General features: G+C 35.1%; 1 protein-coding gene across 1 annotated transcript in view; it reads right to left on the reverse strand.

Annotated features, from left to right (window-relative positions):
• Positions 1-27,820, reverse strand: part of LOC138691390 (uncharacterized) — a 1,027,639-nt gene that overhangs the window by 706,113 nt on the left and 293,706 nt on the right. The window contains exon 3 of the mRNA XM_069813303.1: positions 6,662-6,752. The gene's annotated coding sequence lies outside the window, so the exon portion shown is untranslated. The remainder of the gene's footprint in view (positions 1-6,661; positions 6,753-27,820) is intronic.

The raw sequence follows: 27,820 nt of genomic DNA on the forward strand, positions 1-27,820 counted from the left end.
ACTCACGTTTTATGAACTGTCGGAAATCGAAAGTACGATTTGGAGCAATTTGTAATGCTATAATTGTAGCAATTATAAACAGCACATATACACCCTGACATTTTAACACAGCACTAATTAATAAAACTATTAACTAGCCCAGCAACAATATACATTGCAGTTGATTACAGCTTGTTTCGCGAATATCTCCACACAGGCCGCCTAGATAGCAGCACCAGCGTCGTTCGCACGCAAAACTGCTAGCTGTTCGGTATAGTAAAGTTCTGGTTTAACGTAGCAATTCCTTTGTTGTTTATAACTTTGAACCTGTATTTATATTAGGCGAATGTCAAGATGGCCATGACTAGACCACGATAATCACGTGACTCCAATTCGTGCCGAAGTCTGTCTTTCTCGTTAGCCACGGTTTACAGTATTGTGAAGTAATTAATTTTGAGATTCAACACCACCACCATAGCCCTGACCGTATCTAAAGGGTTAGCGAACTGGACTTGTGTTCCCAGTTGCCACCGGCGGTGGTGGGTTCGAACTCAATTGGGTAGACTACTTGGTTACATTTTTCAGTTGTTTTTATCTCATTTTTAAAGCATATATCAGGTAAGTCTAACCTCATGGCGAATCATCGGACTCATCTCGCTACCATAAATTCCACCGATGCTACATAACCGCGCAGATGATTCATATTCAAAGGGTTTTCATCCCTACGTCACCTTAACCACATTTCACTTTCGTATAGTAGACAGCCAAATAAAAATGTACAATTTTGTTTTTAACGCTTTGTTAAAATAATTTGTGAGACCAGTACTGGCGTAGATTATATTAATTTTATAATACATAGCTTTTTTTTAATAATCAATTTTTGCAAGCATTAATATGTAATTTTACAACATATATAACAGAATTATTTTACTGATTCTATTAAACTGTTTGTGATATGACAGTGAAACTATTTGAAATTTAATATTTGAATCAGTGATGTCAATATAATACATACAGGTTGTAACTAAATTCAATACCCAAACTTCTAGGGATGATAGAAGAAACCAAAACAAACGTTCTTTTGTTAAATGACCATGGATCTGAAACTAATTATTGAAGCTTACTTCTCCTATATTTAGGCCTACAGACTTTCAACGGCTTACTATGACTAAACCTTAAAATATGGATCGGGCATATTGGGACTGAAGTATCCTACTTTAATAAATGCGACCTTTTCAGAAACGTAATCCATTTTGAACCATTTCTTACGGTTTACGAGTTAGAACGTTTTGAATTACATGCTCCGAACATGAAGCAATAACCTTAGCTACTGAAAGCGTGTGACGTGACGCACAGATAAACATATCTACCGGAAGAAGTCGCGCAGAATATGCGTCAACTCTTTTTACATCATTATATTTAATGCCAAGTTAAAACTGTTTCAATACAAAACTTAATACTTAAAGTTATTGAACGTTAATCCTACCGAGCGGGCTAGCGGAGTGAGTGGTAGAGGGCTAGCCTTGCATTCGGGAAGTCCAGGATGCGATCCCAGGGGCGGCAATCCTAATTGAGGTTTTTTTTTATGATTTCCTTAGTTACTCCCAGGCACATTCCGGGATTGTACGTCTTGAAAGTCCGGCCATGGACGGCGATCCTTCCCTTAATCCTTTCATATGTATGAGTGAATGGTGTGTAATGTCTTAAATGTTTGTGTTGTATCGGAGGTGGCCCTAGCATTGAGCTGATCTCTCATCCGGGGAGGCCCTCCATGTTCTTGTGTGGTCAAAAAAGTATGTATGTGATCCAATATATTAATTCCTCTCTCAAGAGTTCGCGGCCCTGTAAGGCCCGTGTGGCGTTTGTCATAGAAATGAATCTAAAAGGGAGAGATTAAACTAAGGTAGAGAAAGAATGAAAGAAAGAAAGAATGTTAATCCTAGAACGAAGGTTCTATAATTATTTTTCCTACTATTCTTTTGAATGTATCTGTACCGAATTGTTACAGCTCAGTTAAATACGACATTGCTCTAAGTCCTAAAAGTGTTTCACTTACTCAGTTCACTTTATCTCACTGGATCTCCTCCCTTGAAAGCTATTACTTTCGATTTTTTAAAATCATATTTTGAAATTATATCTTCTTCAACCTGTCAAGTGGCAGGCCTTAGAATCCGTTCCGACTTCACATCTATCTCTCCGAGGGGCTTTTGGGATAACGTTAACGCAGAAAATCAACATAACTGTGAATATTTAGGAAATCTTTCATCTTTCATTCTTACTAAATAATCTTTCTACTTCTCCTTTTTTTCATTTAATTGATCTATTATTGGACACATAAATATTTAAATCTTTCCCAATTGTGTTATTTCTAATAATGGCTTGTTGTGTATTTTTAAAGTAATCTTAAACCTTTCATTTCTATAGCTTGGACTAGTCTTCGTTTTTTAAAGTAGTATGCAAGATTCACTTCTTTGTAATAAAACAGTGTGGCCGTCAATTTATAAAGCTTAAGTTGGAATTCTCTTCAAACGTATTTTATGAGAGTCCGCGCATAACTGATATCGGTGTAATTTATTTTGGACGTAATATCCTTGTGCGTAATATTGCAACATAAGTAAATTGAAAAAGATAGCCCGTGTATGGCCAAAATCGTCCACCCGACTGCTGGCTTCATGTCCACATGTCTCGATAGAGGTGAACGATAATTCAACTAGTACAGGAGTAACGTGTGGTCAGCACGGATAATCCCTTAGCCGTTATAGATGACATTCGAAACCGGATTTTCCTAGTCACTACAGATTTCCAAATTCCTTATGCTTCTGGATGGGCACCGGTTCCGTACAATGGCTGACATTACATGAAGAAATTTCTTTCCCATGACGGCTCTAACTATTGCGAATTCCATATTGCAGTCCAAGACAAGCTGTCCTAGACCATAGGCTACATTTACAGCACTGGACGAAATGAATGAATGAATTTAGCCATTATGTCCCGTGAAGGGCAAAGGCCTCCTGTAAAAGGAGGTGGCTCGTTATTACTCGCCTGGTGAGCCATTCCAGGAGAGGTTTCACTTTGTCGGTCTGTATAACTTTAAAACTAATGTATACTATATAGCAGTAGTCGTCATTGTAACCTAGTAACACTATACTGGGTGTTCATTTCAAAGTGTGTCATTACGTCACTGTTGTGAGTCAGCGATTTGAAGCGAGTTTCAGCTTTTATTTCAGAGAAGTTGCCTATTAATCAAAGCGTTCAATCTGAACTTGAAAACGTGTACGGTATAACTTGAACGTCGTGGCGGTCTGTACGGTCTGTGTGATACCGTAACCTCTTTCGAACTGTATTTTGCGCGGGCAAGTCGTACGCAAGGTATTTGTTATCATCGGTTGCGTACGGCAACATTCCACAACACAAATCAAATGCTCCGTGTCCATGTTGACCGTCCAAGTTAATGTCAACAAATACGTAAGTAATCGTCTTAACTCTCTCCCCATATCCCGACAAGAAAAAAACTCACCTCAGTATGTGTTTCCAAACAGTTCACATTCCTGCCACTACAGGCGTTACCGTACGTATCGGTAAGTACTCTTCAGAATGAACGCCGTACTTGCTAGGCAACTTCTCAGGCACATAAGTAATACGCCTCTGTGGAAGTGTAGGAAGATTGAATTCTCTAGGCTCAACGACTAGCCACATGACGGCATATAGCGAGCCATGACACACTTTGAACTGAACACGCAGTACACTGTAGCATTCCTAACTATTTCTAGTTCATATTAGTCCTGGTTCTTTCCAGAAGATCTGTCCCTTGCTCTTCTTGACCGCTGTTTGCCCGTCGTCTTCACAAACATATCCGCCCATCTGATTGATTTTTCTAAAAATTGTTACATAACAAACGTTTCTTTAAAAATGATTTCCGATAAGATTTATTCTTTACAAAATTTTGATAGGACTGATATTTAATGAGATAAATGAGTTTTAAAATTAAAATAACTCCATCTAAGACGGTGCAATGAAATAACAAATGACTTCGTCTATAAGGGGTCTTGGACAACAACAATCGAAGAAGGGGCCTTGACCAACAATAATCGAAAGCTATTAAACATAGCCTACAGAGAATGTTTCTGTGTTTGTATGAAGTAATATCGGAAGCTAAATTAACCGATTTGTATAATTAATTATTATTTCACCATTGGAAAGTGTAGTTTCTCTAGATGGACATAATGCTATAATGTTATTACAGTAACTTCTGAGTAAATCGAGGACAGGTAAGATTAAAATAGCTTCTTATGCACAGAAAATTTGACAGGCTATTTTGTATATTCGTTTTCTGTATTTCTTAAAACAATATTTATGTACACACTCATTTTAATCTCAGAGAATTAACGAACAACGAGAGTGTGTTGATTTAGTATGCAGTAATAGTACGTTAGCTTAGCAATCCATTATTTTATAATTCAAATTTTAACTATGCTCAATTAAATCGTGTTAAAATACATAAAATATATACAGTATGCAATAAATTCAATGCAAAAACAATTGGGTAACGAGCCAAGCAGATTATGTTGCGCTGTTGTAAAAGTTGTTCCTTCTGAAATTCAAGAGCCCCCACAACAAATTAAAAACTTACTTATCGGAGTACATCCGTTATCAACGAACGTTTTATATAATATAATATAATATAATATAATATAATATAATATAATATAATATAATATAATATAATATAATATAATATAATAATAAATATGTAACCGAAATTTTTCTGGTAATTTTCGCTTTTCCAAAAATAATTGGTGGTAACATGTATAATTATTCATCCTGAGACCGAAAATCGCTGTTTTGAAATTTTTGTTTGTATGTCTATCTGTCTGGATGTTTGTTACCTTTTCACGCGATAATGGCTGAACGGATTTCGATGAAAATTGAAATATAAATTAAATTCGTTGTATTTTAGATTTTAGGCTATATGGCATTCAAAATACTTCATTTAACGGGGCCTGAATTAAATAAATCGAAATATCTCGCTTATTATTGCTTTTTCTGAAAAATGTTACATAACAAATGTTTCTTTAAAAGTGATTTCCGGTCAGTTTTATTCTGTATAAAATTTTGATAGGACTGATATTTAAGGATATAGAAGACTTTTAAAATAACAATACAATAATTTTCACCGCCGCCTCAGATTGTAGCGTCGTTGTTTCTGCAGTAATTCCTATGTGCAAAATATAAAATTTTTTAGTAGGAAGAAAAAACACATTCATTCCATGGCAATGGTACATAGGAGATCGTTAATTCTTACATTTTCGAAAGAAAGAAATATAATTACATAATCACTGTTTATGCTGTATCACTATTTAAGTTATTTGAAGGATTCAGAACCATAGTGGGCCAAGCGCCATTTACTGAAGACGTAGAAAACAATGGTTAAAATGAAGTTATCATAATTCAATGGAAACATATAGCACGTAATATAAGGTTTACATATTAAAATTAAATGATATGTCAATCTTCATTAAACTACGGTTGCATGTAATAACAAATAAAAAACATGTTAAAATAATTGTCATTGCACCAAATGAGTGCTCTCTGAACCAAAATGATCCCATTTTAATTATTTAAATACAATTTCAAGTAAGTAACATATTAAACGATTTATCCTTCTAACAAACACGAATGTTCCCTAGATCAAACGTCCTATTTTAATTATGTAATTACTTTATATTTATTTCTAACTGGTGCAGCGGAGTGCGCGAGTACAACTAGTTACAAATAAAATTATTCACCTATTTTTCGACGACTATAGAAATATATCCATATAGCTCTACTTATTTACAGTATGCTACGCTATACTACTATTTTCACAAATTTCTCAGCCCATATTTATCCACTTTTTAGAAAATTTCATGACGAAAGAAAAATTTACCACTAATTCAATTTAATACTATATATGGAAAATGTATCTTTTTAGAAAAATATACATCCCAATAAAATGAGCCAATATATTAGTCCATTGTTACTCATATTCGGAAGTAAATCTAGAAAATTAAACAAAAGAAAGTACCGTAGTTTTCTCAGGAGTTGAAACATCTCAAATGGAATTCTTGTGGAAAAATAAAGGCTATAATATTCCTAAATGGAAAAATTTTAATTAACATAAATAATCTAACCTGAGAAGGAATAAGGTTCAAAAATCTTCATACAAAATGATGGATTGACAAGCATAATATAACTTGAAATTTCTAACTTCATCACAAGCTTAATCATTGAAGTAAAAAAATAGGTACAAGGAAGAACGAGTGAGATATAATAATAAAGTAGTAAGTTATAATATCATAGATATCGTTGTAACTGAGATGAAGATTTAAAAAAGGAGGAATTCGTTAATACACACAATTATGCATACTGTATTCTACCTATTTGATACATATAAATTGTTTCAAAACTGTAAGAAGTGTAAGGTATACCAATACACAGTGCCATGAAATGTGTTTAAGAATGAATAAAATTATCTTTTCTTGTCCTTCATTCCTGAATTAGAAACTGTATAATCTTATTTCGAACTCACTGGTGAACGTTATGCAATTGTAACTTCACATTTTGAGCATGAAATATAAATTATAGTTGGTTTCCTTTCACCTCTGCTGCTTTCATACACAGAAAATAAAAATAAAGTACAGACCTGTACGAGACACGCAAGATGTGAGCAAACACCTGAAGATGTGAAGAGATGAGGATATTCCTAAATTGTAGGGGCTCGTGTATCCAAGTGTCTGAAAAGAATAATACACGATATCAAATCATGTGTGACAAACTCAAGTTATAAAATACAAGTAACATACAGATGTTTTATACTGCTAGTATTGTGTTTGATGATAGACTAATGTCCTATATTTTTATTGTAAACAGTGTATGGTATGTGTGGCCTACACCTCGGAATTCGGACAGGCCTATATACTTCAACGTCTTAACGTCTGAACAGATATTATATACAGAGTGATTCATGAGGACTTACCGTCCTTTACGGAGTTTATTTCCGAAGTCATTCTGAGCAAAAAATGTCATATAAACATGGGTCCTATTCTCAATATTTACAGAGTTACGTTTCGTTATTGGAACGCATTGCTGTGAACGCGTGATCTTGGTCAGCGTGCAGTCAGCAGCCAGCGCGAACGCTACAGAAATCAAAGATAGCCGTTAGCAGTTACGTAGAGCGACGAGTGCCGTTCACAAGCGTGAGGCCAAATGTACTCAAGCGGACGGCGACATTTCTAAAAATCTGTTGTAAACTCTCCAAGAGTGTAAATTAGAATGCAAAATTGAACTGCAAATAATTAAGTCGGTGAAAGTGGTGTGATTTGTAATAATTGTTGTGATAAGAACGTAGGAATAATGTAATTTTCTAATTAAAAATAGAAAAACATTTCTTTACGAAGCAACTAAGGAGTTCACAGCACATTTTTAGCTTCATTATACCGGGACATCACTTTATTTTTACTTGCATTTTTATTGTACCTGCGTTTCTGAATGTACTTGACTCCCACCCCTTGCAGTAATGTTCTTGCTTCCGTCAGCCACACAAACTTACTGCCGCTGTTGCATTCGAAGTCTACTAGCAGTGAAGTAAAGAGTACAGAGTATAGTGTGTTTCAGAAATATGGTTGCGTTTTCCATAGAAGGAAGAGCCTGTATTATTGAAGCTTACTTCCAGGGGCAGGTATTTATGGAGATTAATTTTATCATTTGTGTTTTTTAATATTGGTGTCGGCGGAGATTGTTGGAGATTGATTTGTACTTTTGTTGGATATTAGCCCTAAACTGGTATCGCTTTTTAAGTGTACATTACGATATCAAGCAATATGGGTCTATATTGACCCATGGATACCAGTCGAGGGTTAATGGAAATTTTGGAAAATATAATTTTTTTAAATTCTAATATTAACTCAGTAGGCCTATGAATATTACTTTCCAAATAAATAACATTAAAGGTCCATTGGATACTGGCAAAGGTGCGGCATGGCCAATAGACAATATTTGTTGGATTGAGACTATATTTAAACACATGTTCATTAAAAACGAAAAAAAAAACTTGTAGCCCTCAAATTAATATTTTCAAATTATGAGTGAAATGTTGAATTCTCCGTCTTTTGAGTTCACTAATGTAATGAGAACACCTGGAATACCACGTAATGTAGCATACTTGAATGTGCAACAAATTCAAATAAAAAAAATGTCCGAAGAAAACTCAGAATATGAAATTCGCTATAAAACGACACAATAATAATAATTCGCGAATGTGTCCATATTTCGTTATTAGAACTCCATTTCGCGATCGTTTTATCCGCATATTATTAATCAGAATCACTTAATTCGTAAAAATTAGTAAAAATCTATTGTATATCTATTATATCGTGATTTTCGCGATCTCCGTAAATACCCGGCCGTGCTTATTTCGCACAGGTACGTGTGTAGCATGACTGAATAACTTTGAAGTGAAGATTAGAGTTACCGAAAGTACGGTAATATGCTGATAAAATACCGTAAAAGTAATGATCAAACTGAAAATCCTAATATCGTATTTCCCTGTAATGGATACACTACTTTTCTCTCCTCCTATAGCTAGTAAAATGATTTGTTTACATATTGCACTAGTGACACCAAACTCCTGTAATGGAAGGGGGTAACAGTGTTTCCGAGTATAGCCAGGTTAATGTTAAAAATGTTGATAAAAATAAAGTGATGTCCCTGTACTTGCCAATTAAAGAAATGAATATTTCTAAACGGTTCATTCTCTATTTGTATTATTCTTTCACCTTCAAACTAAAGAAAAAACGTATTTTACAAACAACTTTAAATTAGTGTAACTCTGAAAATATTGAGAATAGGAATTATGTTTATATGACATTTTTGCTCAAAATGTCTTCAGAAATAAGCTCCGTAAAGGACGGTAAATTCTCGTGAACCACCCTGTATAATTATGCTAGATATTGAAAAAAAATGGAGAATAGCTACTGTTTCACACTAAATTTATTTAGGTCACTTTTGACATTACATACTTCAAATATAGTCTCCTGTCATGTCAATAGTACGTTGAAAAAACCTTGAAAGACGGCAGACTCCATTTGCAGAACCATTTCTGGATATCTCTCTCACTGGTCAATCTAAAGCTCTTCGGATGTCAACTCTTCAATAGTTCAGTATGTTAGGACTTCTCTCCCACAGGCTTCTTGTAATGCCCTAAGGCCTGAAACATTTCCACCGCTGTGGCTGAGGGGTTAGCGAGTCTAACTCCAAACCCAGCGGGCCCGGGTTCGATTCCCGGCCGGGACGAGTTGCCTGGGTGAGGTCTTCTCGGGGTTATTCCCTCACTCCTATGGATGAATATCAGGTATCTTTATCAGGCGATTGGAATCCCACTCATCTTCGCCACTTCCTTTCCTCCCCTATCATTCTTTCATTCATCATCCCGTTACTTCTTCTGGTTTTCAGATCGCTCTACAAGCGGCCCTCCGAAGCTGTTGGCACTCTCGACCGGCCTCCGTGGGTTGTAATAATATTATGATGGGTAGCTTCTGCGGGGGATGAAGATGATATGATATATATGGTAAATAAACTAATGGAAGAATATAGAAAATGGGGACTAAACATAAATCTACAGAAAACAGAATATATGTGTTTAGGAAGAGATGTGGGTGACCTCATACTTGAAACAGGAAAAATTAAAAAATGTGAATCCTTTAAATATCTTAGATCAATAATCACAAATATAGATACATGTGAGAGAGACATTCAAAATAAAATTGCCTTAGCAAAAAATGCTACCAAGACTTTACATGGAATAATCTGGAATAAAAATATTACAAAAGAAACTAAAATTAAAATCTACAAGAGTATAATACAGAATATTTTATCATATGGAAGTGAAACTTGGTCCATGACAGAACTACAAAAAAACAAAATTAGAACAGTTGAATTCGACTATCTTAGGAGAAGTCTTCAAAAAACAAGACAGGATAAAATTAGAAATGAACTCCTTTGGAAAGAAATGAACGTCACCACATCTGTTGTTAAGAGAATAGAAAATCAAGCTCTGAAATGGTATGGACATGTACAAAGAATGGGCAACGAAAGATGGCCAAAAAATATATATCAATGGTCACCCCCAGGAAAAAATAAACGTGGTAGACCAAAATTGAAATGGAAAACCCATGTCAGAGCAATAATGGACGACAGGAATTTGGGAGAAGGAGATTGGAACGATAGATATATATGGAAACTGAAGACGGCGAACCTATAAGTGGGAAAAAGCCGAAGAAGAGAAGAAGCTTCTGCAACGGAACCCGGGGCAGACCTTCTCGGGGAGGACTTCCGCCTCGGACAGTTCAGGGAGCCTTGGGGGCGGGGTTTGCTGAAGCAAGAATGGTACATGAACTCTTTGCTGTAGGAACCGGTCGTTACGGGGGTCAAGTGGTTAGGTCAGTGCGCGTAGAGAATCGGTGGGCACGCAACTCAACCCATATGGGGGGGGGTGTACAATAGACCTCAGGTCGTAGTGCGTGGGATGTTACCTCCCTCCCTCCTAACAAGAAAAAAAAGACCTGAAACATTGAGTTGCATGTTTTTCTCTTGCAACTTAAGAGATTTTTATGAAACAACTTTGTTCGTACTTTTAGGGCTGTATTTTTACTACAAATCAGAAACAGCCAAAATATGGCTACTTCGAGATTGAATATTGCAAATTTATGAAAAAATCGCTGCTCTATTGACGTAGTATAAGATTTCAATGGTCACCTCTAGGAGCACTCATTTACAGCATTGCGAATGCCCTAGTATATTTAAGATTTTTTGCAATTTCAATCTAATATTTGTATTCCAAAATGAACATCACTTCTTCACTTCCTTCATAGTAGTAGTGCTGCCTTGCGAATGATCCGTTTCTGATTGTAGACTGCGTTATGGTCTACTGCTTTAATATGAACATATATTTATATGCTTTCTAGAATTGTTTATATTATAAATACAAACTGTTTTTTCTATAGAAAATTAAAAATTAAAGTAAGGAGGACTAAATAAGCTGCAAGATCGCAGAACTAACGGCTTCACAGCTGGTATCGTGCACTAATGAGTTCACTGATTCCAAATCAACATGAAGGCATAGAGATAATTCTCGATCAGCTATTATACTTCACTCATTCTTCTCCCCTAGTTCGTACGTTGTTTATTTTTCTTATAAACTGATATTTTAGTTTTTTTACTCTGACTAATCTGAACATTTATGCATATTGAGGGAGTAAATATGCTAGGCTATATCATTTTGTCCCGTGATATATATATTTTTTTAATTTTTCATTATCTTGATTGTTTTCATGAAAATAAGATTCTTGCACTAATAAAAAAGAGTTATTCAAAAGTCACGAAGATTTTAAAAGTTCTCTAAAATAATTAAGAGGTAAGTTTATTAAAAATAATAATTATACAGATCTCTCTATAAAAGAGTGAGAATTATTTTCAGAGATATTATTTTTTTAATTACTTATCTATCATTGCTATGGCAAATAAAAAAGAAAAGAAGCAGCGATACAAATTATTGCTGAGTGTCATAGTAATGTCTTTTCTCACCAACTTTTAAAAGAAAATAATAGTTTTATCTCTACAATTGCGAACTGGCCTTAAATCAGTGTTACTTTAAATGTAACAAAACTAGTTCCAATGTGGTGAGAAGAATTCGAACTTCTCTAAATGAACTGCGGTTTGGATCCTGCAATTTGTCGTCATTGTGAGAGCTTCTGAAACATTTAAAGAGACCGGTTCCGTGGAAATTAAGAAACGCTGTGGTAGGCCGATGTTCGTAGAAAAGGAATGTAAATGCTGCGATGGTTTCACAAGAAGTCGAGGAAATCTTTCTTGACTCTAGAATAACCATATTTATTTGGAAATTCATAATCTATTTGAGGGTTTTGAGAATAAAATGAAGATTCTATCTCTGCTGGCCATAGGCGGAGAGAGAACAGTTTCCTTGGGGGGCAAAGAAAAATCATAGAATCTCGATAAACAAGGTTATGGGGAACATTATTTACCTTCTCCCCCAGTTATAGCTTGACAATACATCGGAATATGATAATTTAATAAAGGCATTTTCGGGGAGCATATTTCTTATAGTGTTACAATCATACCTGAGATGTTTCGGATCGAGTTGTATAGGGCTTTAACTGTAGGTCTACTACAAATTATAATAGGGCATAACTTAAAACAATCTCCCTATTTTTCTCTTTCATGCACAAACACATGAATACATACATCAATAACACTATGTAACAGTGCTAACAGAAACATTTTTTATCTGAAGCTTACCTTCCTCAAGATATCATCTGAAATGTAAATTATAATTATTTTACTCAGTCTCTCGTATTTAAGTTTACACATTGTACCGGGATCACTTTTCTTTTTTCTGCATTGTTCTGCCCTATGTTATTCACATTTCTCCAAGTGTCGGCCTGAACATCTACAGACTTCTAACATGTGATTATAGGCTATTAGAAAAGAAACATTACCGGTACTGTGCTTCCAGTTCTCAAATGAGGTAGAGAAATTCTTATACAGGGTGAGGCATAGGAAATAAGTGTTTTTAAATAATCATAAAATAGTTAGTTTTTGTTTTCAACACATTTTATTAGTAGAACAACGTTTGTGAGAACATACCATTTCAATTATGAGCGGAAAATTACATCTGGCATGTGATGTCCGTCTGTGTTGACGCATTGTTTAAGGCGCTGACGAAAATTCACCTCTAATCTTTCCAGGGGATCTCTGTTGATTTGGGTGATGTGTTGACGTACTGTGTCCTTTAATTCATCTAATATTCGAGGCTTATCCTCGTAAACACGTGACTTTAGGTACTCACATAGAAAAAAAATCACGTGGACAGGTCAGGGGAACGAGGGAGCCATGGAACATCACCAAATCTCGAAATGAGACGATTGGAAAACAGGAGGCAAAGAACTGCCATTGACGCTCTGGAGATATTGCTGAAACCACCTATCTTGTATGGGTGTAAATGTAAAACGGCATGCAAAATCCGTCTTACCGTACGATTGCTGATTCCAAGAGCAACTGAATGCCTTCGAGCAGAGCGGCCTGGGCTGCGCAGTGTCACTCATCTGACTGAAAATTTTCTGGAGTACGCACTCTGTGTTCGGGGCCGGGCGATTTATTCTTCAGTATTGCGCCTATTTTTTTTAAGATTTTTTAACCCAACATAAGATTGTGTCACGCACGGGAACAGAATCATTGCGATTAATATTGAATCTGTAGCAAAACTCACTCCGTATCGAGGTCACCGACTTGCCATTTCTAACAAAACAATCATACGCAAACATGCGTCCACTGCTCCATGATGCCGACTGCAGGTGAAATGCTATGAGCCACGGAATGGACTGTCACATGCCGCACATCTCTCCCTTTCATAATGACCGAGTACAAGCCATTTAAAAAACATTTGGTTCCCATGCCCCACCCTGTACATTCAGAAATTAAAAATAAATATGTATTTTAGTCCAGAGACATGATCTGAAGACATTAATTCGTCAATTTAAGCACAGAAACTTAATCATAAACAAAAGGAAGACAATTTTTTTGAAGTCAATATTTTCTAACGTCAATAGAAAAAAAGAAGAGTTGAGACATGTTTGGGGGGCTGTGCTCCCCATGCCCCCCCATAGCTCTGCCTATTCTGCTGGCTGTCGAAATCAAAACCGCCAGATGTGGTACCACAATCGTTAGTACGTCCTTAAGCTCCAACGATGATTATTAGAAATGTGCTGTTTTGTAAATGGCCAGTCATCTACAAACAGATAGCAGTAAATATCATAAAGATAAAATACACTCGTTATGTCAATATTTATGTTTTGCATTATGTCGTGAAACCGCGTATTATAGGCCTAAGTGTGTTAATTTCTAGTGAGCTAATATTTACTTCATCAGCTTCGGTGCACGATGGAAGCTACATTCAAATATATCGATTTAATACAGTTTATCAGCTACGTAACAGGATAGTAAGCCAAACACGAGCTTCCACAACAACCGTTACAAAATTATTAATTACATTACACAAATATATTAACATGCTTGTAACTGATTATCATGTCGTTATCTGGACCCAATGCACATGAATTTATTACCGGCTCAGGGCGTTGGACATTTAGGCAAAGATAATTTAAGTTTGACTTTCGTAGGCCCAAGTAATGAAGTCGGTGTTCCTGTACAGTTGATTGACTGCATATTAAGTGGCCTCTTGTTCGCGAGTAAAGATGAATAAGGCATAATTCCATGCTGGGACCAGCCATTACTCGTCCTCTACTCTTGTTGACATGTCACTGCTGACAGAGAAAAACGGAAACATGTTAATTTACAATCTCATTTATCCACAGTCTTCTACTGTATGTGTAATGATATCCGTGTGTACATCTCACAACTTCCCACCTTGAATAATTTTATATGTGCAATGGACATGGTTTTGAGGGAAAATACGATTTAGTTTTCGAGGGGGAAATTCAAAACCACTGCTGATGAAATTTTCTATTCCACTCCCTTCACTCACATCCTTACTTTTGAATTTAAAATTGCATCCCCTTATCTTCAGACTCACACTTTGGAGGAGATAATAAACCCTATCCATCTATTAAACAAAATAATCCCGTTCATCCATTTCTGAGAGAGAGCCAGAAACGTATCATTTCATAATTGAAATATAGTTGGTAGGCCTATTAGACCGTATTATGAAGATATTACAGGATTGTTTCCAATCTCTGATAACGAATTTGCATTACGTCATGTGCTCAGGAATCACACCGACAGCTAAATTGCTTTGAGAGGTAAAAGAGTGAGTGATTTCATAATCAGAGTGCACGGTGTATCACATTAGCAATGCCCAAGAAAATCGAGCCTTTTTGGGAGAGGTACATAACAACCCTTTCCGATGCCAAGTACAGTTGCGTGGAAATCATAGGGGCCTTCAAAAAACCTGGTTTCGTTGTTTCCAAGAAAGGCAACTTGTGTGTACCTAATAAGACTGACAAAGCTCGGATGGGATTAATTCCAGAGTGGAAAAAACAAGCAAATTCATCTCCCCGTCACAAGTCGCCGCAACCCACGAGATGATAAAAATTAATTCCATTCGAGCTTTATCAATCTTATTAAGTACTTATACAGAAGATATCTTTCTTGGAAATAACGAAACCTCGTTTATTACAGGCTTCTTTTACTTTCATTTAACTGTACTTGGCATTGGAAAGGATCGTAATGTACCCCTCCCAAAAAGGCTCGATTTTATTGGGAATTTCTGCTGTGAGTCGCCGTGCACTATGACTATGAGATCACTCACTACTGGTCTGTCACCTCGCGCCACAGTTCAGCTGTCGTGTGATTCCTGACGCACATGACGTCATTCAAATTCGTTATCAGAGATCGGAAACAACTCTGTCTACTATTACTGAGTATAATAGAAAAAAATTGTAGTTTTCCTGGTATAACTGGATTTTCTGTTGTTGTAGGATTGTCCGGCGAGTTTTTTTTTTTTATTCTGTTTCTATTGTCATTAGTAGACTTCGTGGAATTGCCACGAGAATCGCAAGGTTTACTGCGCACGCAGTATAGACTGCATGAGAAGGGGGCGTGGAAAGGATTGAGTATGCCTCTGATGTAAACACTGAGCAGTATACTGCGGTTATAAAAAAAATCTGTATCCTGCATTGAAGAAATATAATGAATGATTTTTGAAGTAGGAAATCTCTAAACATGTAAATACACAATTATTTTATAGTGAAATATATTAACTCTTAAAATTTAATGTAAGATATATCATTCTTGAATATGTGCATTGCAGTGAAGAGTTACATACATTTTGAGCGACTGCAAAGTAATCTCCTCCGATGGTCACTTAAACAGTTTTTATAATACGAAGGTTGTGAATAGGCAGAATTTTTAGCAATAATGTTTCTCAACTCACATTTCACTTTTTCTGAAATTAAAGAATTGTTAGTTTGGATAACGGTATGTGATACTTTATCCACTCTATAAAGGGCTTCTGAGAGTTGTAGTTTAGACGATTCTAACAGAATGATGCTTTTGGACACGATTTTAAAATTAGAATCAATGAACAGAATATCTTCCAATATCTGTTCAGAAGGCAATGATTTTATAGCTGCAACAGCGGAACTGTCTGTGCTATTCAATGCATCATTTACCTCCATTATTTTGCTGTAATGTTCTGCATAATAATTAACAGCATCCAACCACGTTCCCCAACGGCTCAAGACTGGCTGCGGGGGTAAGGGTATTCCAGGCACAATTATTTGAAACAGCAACACTCTCATTGTAATATGGTTGATTGAATTCTTGTCTACACTGAACAAATGTTAAGCTTTGACTATTCCAACCACAGTAATGCAAAAACAAGTGCTTCATAGGTATACATTAGCTGTAGCTGCTCTATCTATTTGGACCGGCCACATCTCTTAACATGAACTGCTTGTAATACTCGACCGGGCGGTCGCTCACCTCCTCTATACTACCGTACATCGGCAACCTGATTGCAAGCTGCGTGTGGCAATTCAACGAAGTCTAGTCATTAGTTATAAATGGCATATATTAATTTTTAACACCTGTAATCGTTTTGTTATTCATTAAAAGATACTTTTCTGGTGCTATCTCAGAAATGGATGGACCGAATTAATGTTATTTATTTTTATAGAGTCAGTGTCTTATCTGCCTAGTGCTCGGCATTGGAAAACAAATCAAACTACATTCCTGTAAAAAAAAAATTGATAACACTATTAGGTCTCTAACATGATATCCACGTCTTTTTGTAAAGGGCGCTACTAAAATAACCAGGAGATATAAGAAACTGTGTAAAATCCACTTCATAAAATATGTTACCTACTCTATTTATTTCAATATTTGCAGCATTTGTTACACATTTTTCATACATCAAGAAAATGAGTCGACGGAGAAATAATTCATAACCATTTATTAATGTAAAATCACAGAATTGTTAATAACGTCCTTTACAAAATACCAATCTATATAATAAATTTCTCTCGATTCAAATAAATGTATGATTAATTCAGAAAACTTGTCTATATTTCACTCTATTGTTCTCTTAGATTTGTAAATCTGTGTATTAGCAATATTTGCTCACTTTTCTTCTGATAGCAAGATACAATTTTATGTTTGTAATACTTGTTAACATTATATTTGAAAGTTAACTACAAAATAACACGACTGAAAAATAATTTTATTTCAAATATACCTCTAAATGCATTGTTCTTTGCACACATACTACTAATTATCTGACTCTTGATGACATTGTAAATTTAAATTTATATACTATAATTGCACAGTAGACATAAGACAAATTGTATTGTATAATTATTAATTTCAATTCAGGAATCCGCCCCTGAGCACGAGTTCTACTCTTTCAGGGGCGAGCTAAAGTTTTTTTCTTTATATATTACATTTTATGTTACAATTATTAGCAAAATAATAAATAAATAAATAAAAATAAATAAATTTTAAAAGGAGCAACATTCCTTTTGAATAAATTAGCCATGTAATATATGATTAACGTATCCAAAGCTGAAATGTAATTTGAAGGAAATTCAATACTTAAGAACAAAAATTAATGTTCATAACATTTTTATACTTAAAATATCTAGTTTTAATTATGATGCAATATTGCATAGGACAAACTGAGCGACCAGGAAATAAAACTCACTAGATACCAGAGGAAGATAAGGAGAAAGAGGGGGTAGGAGAATGAACTAAGGGCGAGGAGGGATAGTGGAAGATAAAAAGGACGGAAAGGAATTGTGAAAGATAAAGAGGACGAGGAAGGAGAGGAAGGATAAGGGGGAGGAAAAGTAAAAGTGACTGTAAGAGAGATGAAGAGGGAGAAAGATATTGTGGTCGAGAAGAAAGAGGAAGATGACGAGGAGAGAGAAGGGAAGATAATAGGGACGATGAAGAAAAGGAAGATTATGAGGATGTTGGAGAGGAAGTTGATGAGGACGAGGAAAGAAGACGATCATAAAGAGAGCAAGAGGAAGAATACGGGCAGAGAATATAAAATAAAAAGAAGTCATACGTGTTAACACAGTTCAATTTCTCTTGTAGTGATTAACGAATAACCTGAGAGATTAGTACTAATTAAAAAAAAAATCATTCACTTTTCTCGCCTTCAAACTTCCGTCTGTACTATCATCTTTTCGCCATTTTTATGCTATTCGGCAACGAATAATTTCAATTGTTCCTGTTTCCGGTTCCCGAGGGCACGGAGAACCCGATGGCTGAGCTGCGTCGCTCACTGCGTTGTTTCATATTGATTTTGGTACGTCTGCTTTGTTGTTTTGTTCGGCCCCGACACACCCATCCTCATTGTCGCCACATATGACATCTGCAGCAGCGTTTAAGAATGAGGAGCCATTTCGCAGGCACTTATACCACACATTCACTCCGACACAATATTTCCTCTTTATGTCGCACTTTATGGGGTTTTAAAATTCTATTCTACACCCATTTTCTCTGGCAGTTTAACCCCTGGCGAGCTTCCCTCAGTAATAGGTTTGCACTATTATAGTTCCACACGTGCCAACTTCATCAGCTCAACTGAAGCAAACTGGAATCTACTAGGTTCGAACCACGAGATCTGGAAAATTAGCACCCTTTTTCTGCTCGTCTTGTCACATTTGCATCATTCCGTATTTGTATTAAATTCGTGTAAATCATTCAGCTATTAACTAAAATAATATTAGTAAGACAACTACCAAGTATTTTCACAAACGTGTTGGCGCTCTGTAGCTACCATATTGTATGGTTTCGTCACATTGGCCTATAATTAGACATACTAAGGTACACGTACCAAATAACGCCACCTTAACACTTCAGTCACTTTTGCTCTGGAAATAAGTTCTGTACAAACATGAAAATTATGAAATAGAAACTGTAATCTTATCTTTACAAAATAGCACAATGAAAATGGATATACTATACACCGAAAAAGAATTAGAACTCAAATAAGAAAACTTTGTAAACTGGTGTTATTAGGAACAGGTTGTCCAATTAACGACACCTATTTTCTAGTAACGTATACACTTATATTGTTAATGAATTATTTTTCCTAAGCAACACAAATTGAACTAAGCGACTAAATTTGAGTTTCTGTTAATAAAAGATACAAAATCACTCAATACTAATGAAAGATTCTTGATTTGAAACTGAAACACCAGATGGATTAGGAAAATATGTTTTCCAGTGACTCCTTACTTTAAAAAAAAGAGACAATGTGACACAGTAGAAAGTTATTAAACACAAAAGCATTTCCCTTACTTAAATATGAATGTTTTCCAATAAGTAAAACAAAAAAATTAAGTTATGTAAAATAAAAAAAAATAAGAGTTCAATAAGCAATTGAACCAATATCATCACTGCACATTCTGAACATTTGTAAGTTGAAAGCTTAGTGATTTTCCTGATGTTTTCACACTGATGCTGTACTGTCAGCCTTAGTACTAACATAACCTAAAATTTTGTCTGTAGACCTTTAACGCCACATGGCGTTAAAGCGCTACTGAGTACTTGATAACATGACATGCCTGTTTCTCTAACATTTTCAAATTTTATAGATAGCAAATACTTTATATACATTGAAGAAAGTTTAGGGATCACGAAAATATATAGTTTAATATAGTTATTATTTGCTCAACACACAAAATAAAATATTGCCTCTTACCTTGATATAAGAACAGCCATTCACTATCAACACACAACAGGAAAATGATGGAATATAATGTCACTCGTAAATGTCAGCGGACAGCTAGTAACTCATTTCATCACTAGAATGCAAGCGAATGCAGGCTACAGTAGTGCACTAATGAAAACTTGTGTCGTTAACAAATTTTAATAGGATGGCGTTAAAGATATACATGGCGTTATTTGGCTCAGGGACCTTATAAATAAGTAAAACCTTTCGAATAGTCACATCCTTCCAGCAGTCACCTCAAAACAAAAAGCGGTAATTTTTTTTCGAAAACGAGTTGTTTATTTCCCGTAGGTAGCAGTGACATATTTGCTGAGATGAAATCGAGGATTCGCCATGTTATAATCTGACATTGGTTTTACAGTTGTAAAAACCACGAGGGAAAAATCCAACTAGATCATCAGTGGGAATGGAATCCATGCTAGAATACAGTTACGCAGTCAAACGCATCTACAGTACGATCCACTCCGATGGCGCCAACTTCAGATCATATAGCATAGCCTATGAATTACGGTCGCATGGTAATGTAAGTCGAATGATTTCCTTTAAATGGATTTTACAAAACATTGCTGACGTATCCTTTATAACATTTAATAAGTTTTTCAGATGATGCATTACCACAGTCTAGTATATAGCCACGAAGCTTGAGTTGTAAGGGAGCTAGGAACAATAGACTGTGCCGGTACTATTTCGCATTGTCTGTAATGAGGCGATATTAGCGATCCTAATGGTGACCAACTATCTATGGATGCATATTTACTACGTATTGAGCTTCGTGACTGTATATACTAGACTGTGGCATTACTTTATTTACGTTGTCGTGTTGCTTCACACACAAATATATATATATATATATATATATATATATATATATTTAATTTTTTTATTTTATTGGGTTATTTTATGGCGCTGTATCAACATCTAGGTTATTTAGCGTCTGAATGAAAATGAAGGTGATAATGCCGGTGAAATGAGTCCGGGGTCCAGCACCGAAAGTTACCCAGCATTTGCTCGTATTGGGTTGAGGGAAAACCCCGGAAAAACTCTCAACAAAGTAACTTGCCCCGACCGGAATTCGAACCCGGGCCACCTCGTTTCGCGGCCAGACGCGCTGACCGTTACTCCACAGGTGTGGACCATTATAAGGTAGGTGTCCCTGATATGGCCATGCTAAGGTTTGAGAATTTTTCTAGCCGCCATTTTGAAAAAAATGTAAACCACTCTTTTCTTACTCGTTCTCAGTCTAATGGATTTTCTTAAAACGATTTCCTTTCCCAATAAAAATAGCTTTAATTGTCCAAAAAGTCCCAAATTCCAAAAGTCTACCTAGTGGCCATATCAGGAACATGTGCACATGATATGACCACCCATGTTCCATGTTCTACAAATCGTGATTGTTTTCAGTTTGATAGCGCAGTTGTGCTAAAATTAAATAATTTTGGTGTAAAATGAATAAACATGATACTTAATAATCTTTTTTACAATTCAAAAATTAAGTTGTTTACAAAATTGACATAAAAATGTAACTTCAAAAAACAAAAATGAATAATCATTCAAGAGAAGAGTACTTACAAGACAAAAATAAGATTTTGAAAACAAATTACTGATCGCAATTGGGACAAATAAAAATGTCTTTGTCAACAGCAGTGAGGCCAACACACTTTTCGAGGTAGAAATTCTCACACACTCCGCAGAGTCTCATGTCCTTGACTTCGTCCTCCTGACAAACCATTTTAAAGGGACTACTGGTCGTAAGTGTCTCGACAGTTTTTTGAAGAGGAACCCTGACGTTGCACGACGCAAAGCTCAAAGACTGAACCCAGCCCGGGCTCAGAATGTTAGGAGTCAACGGATAACCTACAGAAGACAAACGGAATATTTTCTGGCACAGCTGTTTTCTTGTTCTGGTGTCAATGTGGTTCCCCACCTAACTTTGACTTCTTTAACGGGCCATCTTTCTCCATATAGCGGCGTAAAGTACGTTTAGGTACACAAAACGTTTTACTTGCGCCTTGAACTGAGAACTTTCCACTCTTTATACCGCTCACTGCCTTGGACATGGCTTCTTCAGCCCATAGCCCCCTCTTATTCATGTTGACTGACATTATTTTATATCTGAAACAAAATTTCTAAAGCTTCCACTAAAGCGAATACTTAAGTTATATGGACAGTATTGTCTACTAATGCCAAACATTTCCAGCACGTTTGCAAAAAGAAAAAAGTTTCCATTACAATGTAACATATTTTCTACCGATTCAGATTAAAAAACACATGATTATGACGTCATTTTTCTTACAATACAAAATATTTTAGTAATCCCAGCTATAAGGCATGTAAATTTTCCAGGTGAAAAAATTAAGTGAAATGAACTTGATATGGCCATGGTGCATTTGATATGGTCATATCAGGAGCAGGTAAGCTTTCACGAAAATCGTTTGATTATGAACAACTCGTAAAAGATACACCATCAACGACAACACCAATCAACAGAACATTAGAAACTGAATGGAGTACGATGGTTTTCATGAAACAAGTATTTGAAAAACATGCATAAAACAAAAGAGTCTTACCAGAGAAAAATAAGAAGAGGTCAGATGAAAAACGCAAAACAGGCAACTGACCTGACTGGATGGGAAACGATCAAGTGACATACCAGGATGCCCTAGTATATATATATATATATATATATATATATATATATATATATATATATATATATATATAGGACATGCCTGGTTGCCGCGTTACAGGGGTTACAAGAAGGATCATTGTGCAGTAGAGAAGTTAGGCATTACAGTTCGTCGTCGCACTGATGTCCGGACCTACTCTCAAATTCCTGGCGTAGCACGTATTGTCCGACAGTGTTGCTCAATTCGCACACATATCTGTCTGGATGTACGTAAACATCTCAATGAAACATTATCTGGCCAATAGATAGAGCATGGTGGTCCAACGTTTTGGCCTCCAGCCTACTTCCGTTTCCGCTCCCACTTAGGGTGATTGACCGGATTTTTCCGAGGTTTTCCAAAACTGTAAGGCGAATGTGAGGCAATTTCTTGGCCAAACCTCCGACTCATCTCGTAAAAATGCCATCCGCTATCACGTATTCAAACGACGCTAGCTTCAATTAGCACAGAGTCGTTAAATCACCTTTACAGTATATAAATTTATTTCATATTTTCTGCAGTCAACCTGGGTGGCGCAAACGGTATAGTACTGGCCTTCTGTGCTCGAGGTTGCGGATTCGACCTTGGTCCAGGTCGATGGCATTTAAGTGTGCTTAAATGCGACAGGCTCATGTCACTAGATGTAGTGGCATGTAAAAGAACTCCTGCGGGACAAAATTCCGGCACACTGGCGACGCTGATATAACCTCGGTAGTTGCGACCGTCGTTAAATAAAACATAATTTAAAAATTCATTTCCTGCAGATCTTTAAAAATTCGCTAGATACTTGAAAAGTAAACACATTAAGAGAATATGTAGTATAAAAAAAGAACCAACATTTCTATATTGAACATTAAAACCAGAAACCAAAAATAATTTTTATTTAAAATAATAGGGTAGCTAATCTTAGTTTAAAACAAAAGATTTTATAGCCTCACAAATTTAATAAAGTCATAACAAACATCAAGATTTCATCCCAAAAAAATTATATGGATGGGGATGTAAATCCTATTAATCGATTTATTTTGTTGGTTCTTATATTTGTAATATCTATAATATTTTTAATTATCAAACCTAACGTAATTAGAAAGGACGTTGATTTTATTCGGATGGATGAAAAAGTTCCTTCTCTTCGCCATAACTTTGAAAATAGCAGTGAATCCTATTTAATTTTATATTAACTGAGTCAGGGCATTTTAACTCTATGCCACCTCCATCAAGAATTGGGAATATGAAAGAATGAATCTCCATGGCATATATACGGGAACTTACAATTCATATTGATTTTCAGATAAGCCAATAAATATTTATACTTTTTCAAAATACTAATATTAATGACTTACCATTCAATAAATATAAAATACAAGTTATTTTATGATATTTGTTCTAAATTTATTTATAGATGTAACGTGTTCGCCCTCCTGGAGCATCATCAAGCAATACATAACAATATCAAATATAAAATATTAACATATATTAACATTATTGTAAATAAATATTATGACAATGTGTATTATACAATTTACGAATTAAGAGTGGGTTGTTGCCATCATACCCATATATATATATATATATATATATATATATATATATATATATATATATATATATACTAGTGGCTTGTACAGCAAATGCTGCAAACTAAGTTCATTACACGTTCAAATAAACATTTTTCAGATTTATTTTCAATGAAGAATACCAGATATTCGGAAAGTTATTTGCTTCCATAACAATGAAAGATACTTTCTCTCGAGCCAATACTGAAGAGAACCACGCATATAAATATCTACACCACACCGCCATTAAATATATGAAAAAGACCCAACCCACTTGATTAATAATTATAAAAATATTTTATTTTTAATAATATTATTATCTTACGTAAGCTTTACAGCTTTTAGTAACATGTACTATATATACTATATAGCCGCCACTCAGTAAAATATAGAAATCAATATCTAATTTAAGTTATTCTCTCCATCTACTCATATAAACCCCAAAACGTTTCACTTTCATATCATCAATATAGCATTAATATGTATAATTAATGAAAAATAGTCACATCATTGATTTAATTAACTATAATAATATTTCATTTCTAATGGTAATAATGTCATCAAACCACCTCAAGTTTTGTAGTTTTTAATATCCAATACACAGCTTTACCCAGAAAATTATGCACCACAGGATCGAACCTATAAATTATTTATAGCAAGTTAATTTTTTAATAACCAATTTAATTTGAGCTCTAAATATGTCAGCATTCTTGGAAATCATGGCCTTCGTGTAATATTGTTTACTGTAGTGTGTGTTTTGTTTTATTCTGAAATGCAACACGGCCGACTTGATGCTCGCTTCGCTTCTCCTTTACAAAAAAGCGAAGGGAATATCAAGTCGGCCGTGAATGCTATTAGCTAGTTCTCAAAACTGACGACAGATGGATTTTGGAAAATAGGAAAATTATGTTTAAAAATTGACATTTCACTTAAAACTACTATTTTTCCGAAAAACTTTCAGTTCTAAGCTTCAAAATGAGGGGACATTTATTAAAATCCGTCCAGCCGTTTTCCCGTAATTTCCATTACCAGTTCAAATTATATATATATATATATATATATATATATATAAATTTGGAAGACTAACATTTTAACAGATCATTGAATATTACTGAAGAAATTGAAGGTGGCAGTGGAGGCTTATCCATTCGTCAGATACGCTAAGTTGTGCTGAAAGGCTGTAAATCAGCAGGGCGACCAGCGCGGAGTCGTAAGTCATGAATACCATATTTCACATTGAACAAACAAGATGCGTACGAAGTGCCACAATTTTTGAGCTGTCATGTACCAGTGATTCATTGCTACGCATTGGGATGCGTGTATCTGCAGGGCTGTGATGTGGCACACAACACAACACAGCTTCAACTGTTTTGTCGCATCATTTTAGAGGAAAACAGAGGCGGACATTTATTAACCACGCTTGGAAACACAAACAAAAAATAGTAATAACCGTTTCATTTACAGATTGCAGATATTAAAGCACGAACAAAATAATAATACAATACATTAAAATTTAAAACATAACCAGTTTTCAGCTATTGTTTACAAGATTAGAAATACATCGAAATTGGTCAATCCGTGATTTCAGTAATTTTGATACGATTTGAGTCCATTCCAGAATTTCAAAGACATATTTCGTCTGATAAGTATAATATTGTAATATTTTCATCTACATAAGCAAAACTTCAAAGTTGGTAGATCTGGAGATTTTGTAGACTATGATAAAGGTCAAAATTGATAGCATGTAACTTTGTAAGAAAGCACATGTATATTTAATCAAATATGCTAGTTTTAACGCCACCTATCACCCCAAAAATACTAAATTCTTCCATCTTTTACATAACTTTACGTCGAAATTATGTTTGTGCAATTTAAATAAAGTCGGAAGTAATTCAGTAGGTATTTAAAAAATAAACCAAAGTATTTGGAAGTCCCTGTCCAACAGTTCAGTAGGGGTGACAACATCCTGAGACTGACACAGCAGAACATGTCCGTGTAGTCGCCTAATGCAAGGGAAATGTTCTGTAATCGCTCGATGTTGTAGCTGAAGAAGGATTACCATCATTACCGGGTAATGTAATGTAGGATTACGCTAGAATTGTAACTGTGTGCCAGGATATTTGCAAGTTCTACAGAGCAGAAACCAAGTAATAAAGGTGTCACCGAAGCGTGGTAAAATTATTACTAGTGTCTGAATTGCATTTCCTTCTAAATTAGAAGACTGATGTCCATCTGAGGTTGTATAAAATGTGCAAGAATTCATGTAGCATAGAAATACAAATGCATATTAAGTTTTTCAATGCTCTGACTATAGTAATTCATACCTTCCAGCTTCTGCTGGTCTTGAGATTTCAAGTTAATTTTCTTGCACGAAGTACCCATTTCTTAGAAAAGATATGTTAAAATTATTGAGCGTCATATTAGACGCATAAAAGAAGTCTCCTTCTAGAACGGTGATTTTTAATCTTTTCTAGCTGGCGCTGTCCTTTTACAAACATTTTCTTCTAAGAAACACTTACATTTGAAAATAATGCAGAATAAAGGACACAATTTCAAAATTCACAGTGTAGTTTTATATTGGAAATTGAAAACAACTTTTTTTCAGTCGTTGTTAAAAACCTGTTAATGTTATCAGATTAGTAGCTTTCGAAAATTATCATAATAAGTGGCATGCATTGTAATATAATAGCTTTCAAACCCTTACGTGATGTTGAGGTAAATGGGATAACTGTGGAAAAATGTTCATTCTTTCATGTTATTCAACTCTCATCAACGTCGGGGATTGAACATGAGTTTCGGACACTAAAGACTGCGATATAACATTGAGTTAGCAAGGACTACCATAGCAAAGAATAAAATAACTAATTTTCAAGTATCTTTACAAAACAGTTAATTTACGAGTAACTAGCAAGATTTTTAATAACAAACCAATTAAAAAATTTAATATAACTAATCACAAATAAACCTATTATTATAGGCCTAGTAGTAGTGGTAGTAGTAGTAGTAGTAGTAGTAGTAGTAGTAGTAGTAGTAGTAGTAGTAGTAGTAGTAGTTTTAATTTGCCTGGCAGAGTTAAGGCCATAAGGCCTTCTCTTCCACACAATCAGGTTTCAATAATATATATAATATACAAAATTATGTGATAGATTATAAAACAACACAAAAGAAGATACCTTAGATATTACATAAAATATAGTAGAAAATTGCAGTTAGTCAAGATTAGTTACATAATGTAAGGACAATACAAAATAAAGCAGAAAACTACATATAATCAAAATTACTTGAATAGTATAAAGATAATATACTAATAGGAAAATACATGTGGGTTATAAGACATAAAATGTTGAATAGCAAAATCGTACTATATGGCACACAGGTACAAGTAATAATATCAAGATAATAGGAAAGGGAAAAAAGAAGAGAGAGGGGAAAAAATAACTTGGTTATTTAAGACTATTTAGAAACTTCCGCAAGAGTCTAGTTCTGTTCAATAAAAACATTTCTAAGTAGAGTACTTAAAAGATTTTAGACTCCGACTGCTCCTGATTTCCTGTGACAAGGAATTCCAGGAACGGGCTGTGTGTATTGTGAAGGAAGCAGAGCAGAGAGATGTTTCATGACATGGAATTGATAAAACAAAGTTATGCTGTGAACGTGTATCACGGTTGTGGTGGGATGCTAAACGTGTGAAGCGAGGAACTAGGTAAATAGATGTGGAATTATTTAAAATCTGATACAGCAAACAGAGTGACTGAACTGAACGTCTCTTTCGTAAACGAAGCCAAGATAATTGTACGAAATACTCGGAG

The sequence above is a fragment of the Periplaneta americana genome, chromosome 16, assembly GCF_040183065.1.
Source record: "Periplaneta americana isolate PAMFEO1 chromosome 16, P.americana_PAMFEO1_priV1, whole genome shotgun sequence".
NCBI lineage: Eukaryota > Metazoa > Arthropoda > Insecta > Blattodea > Blattidae > Periplaneta > Periplaneta americana.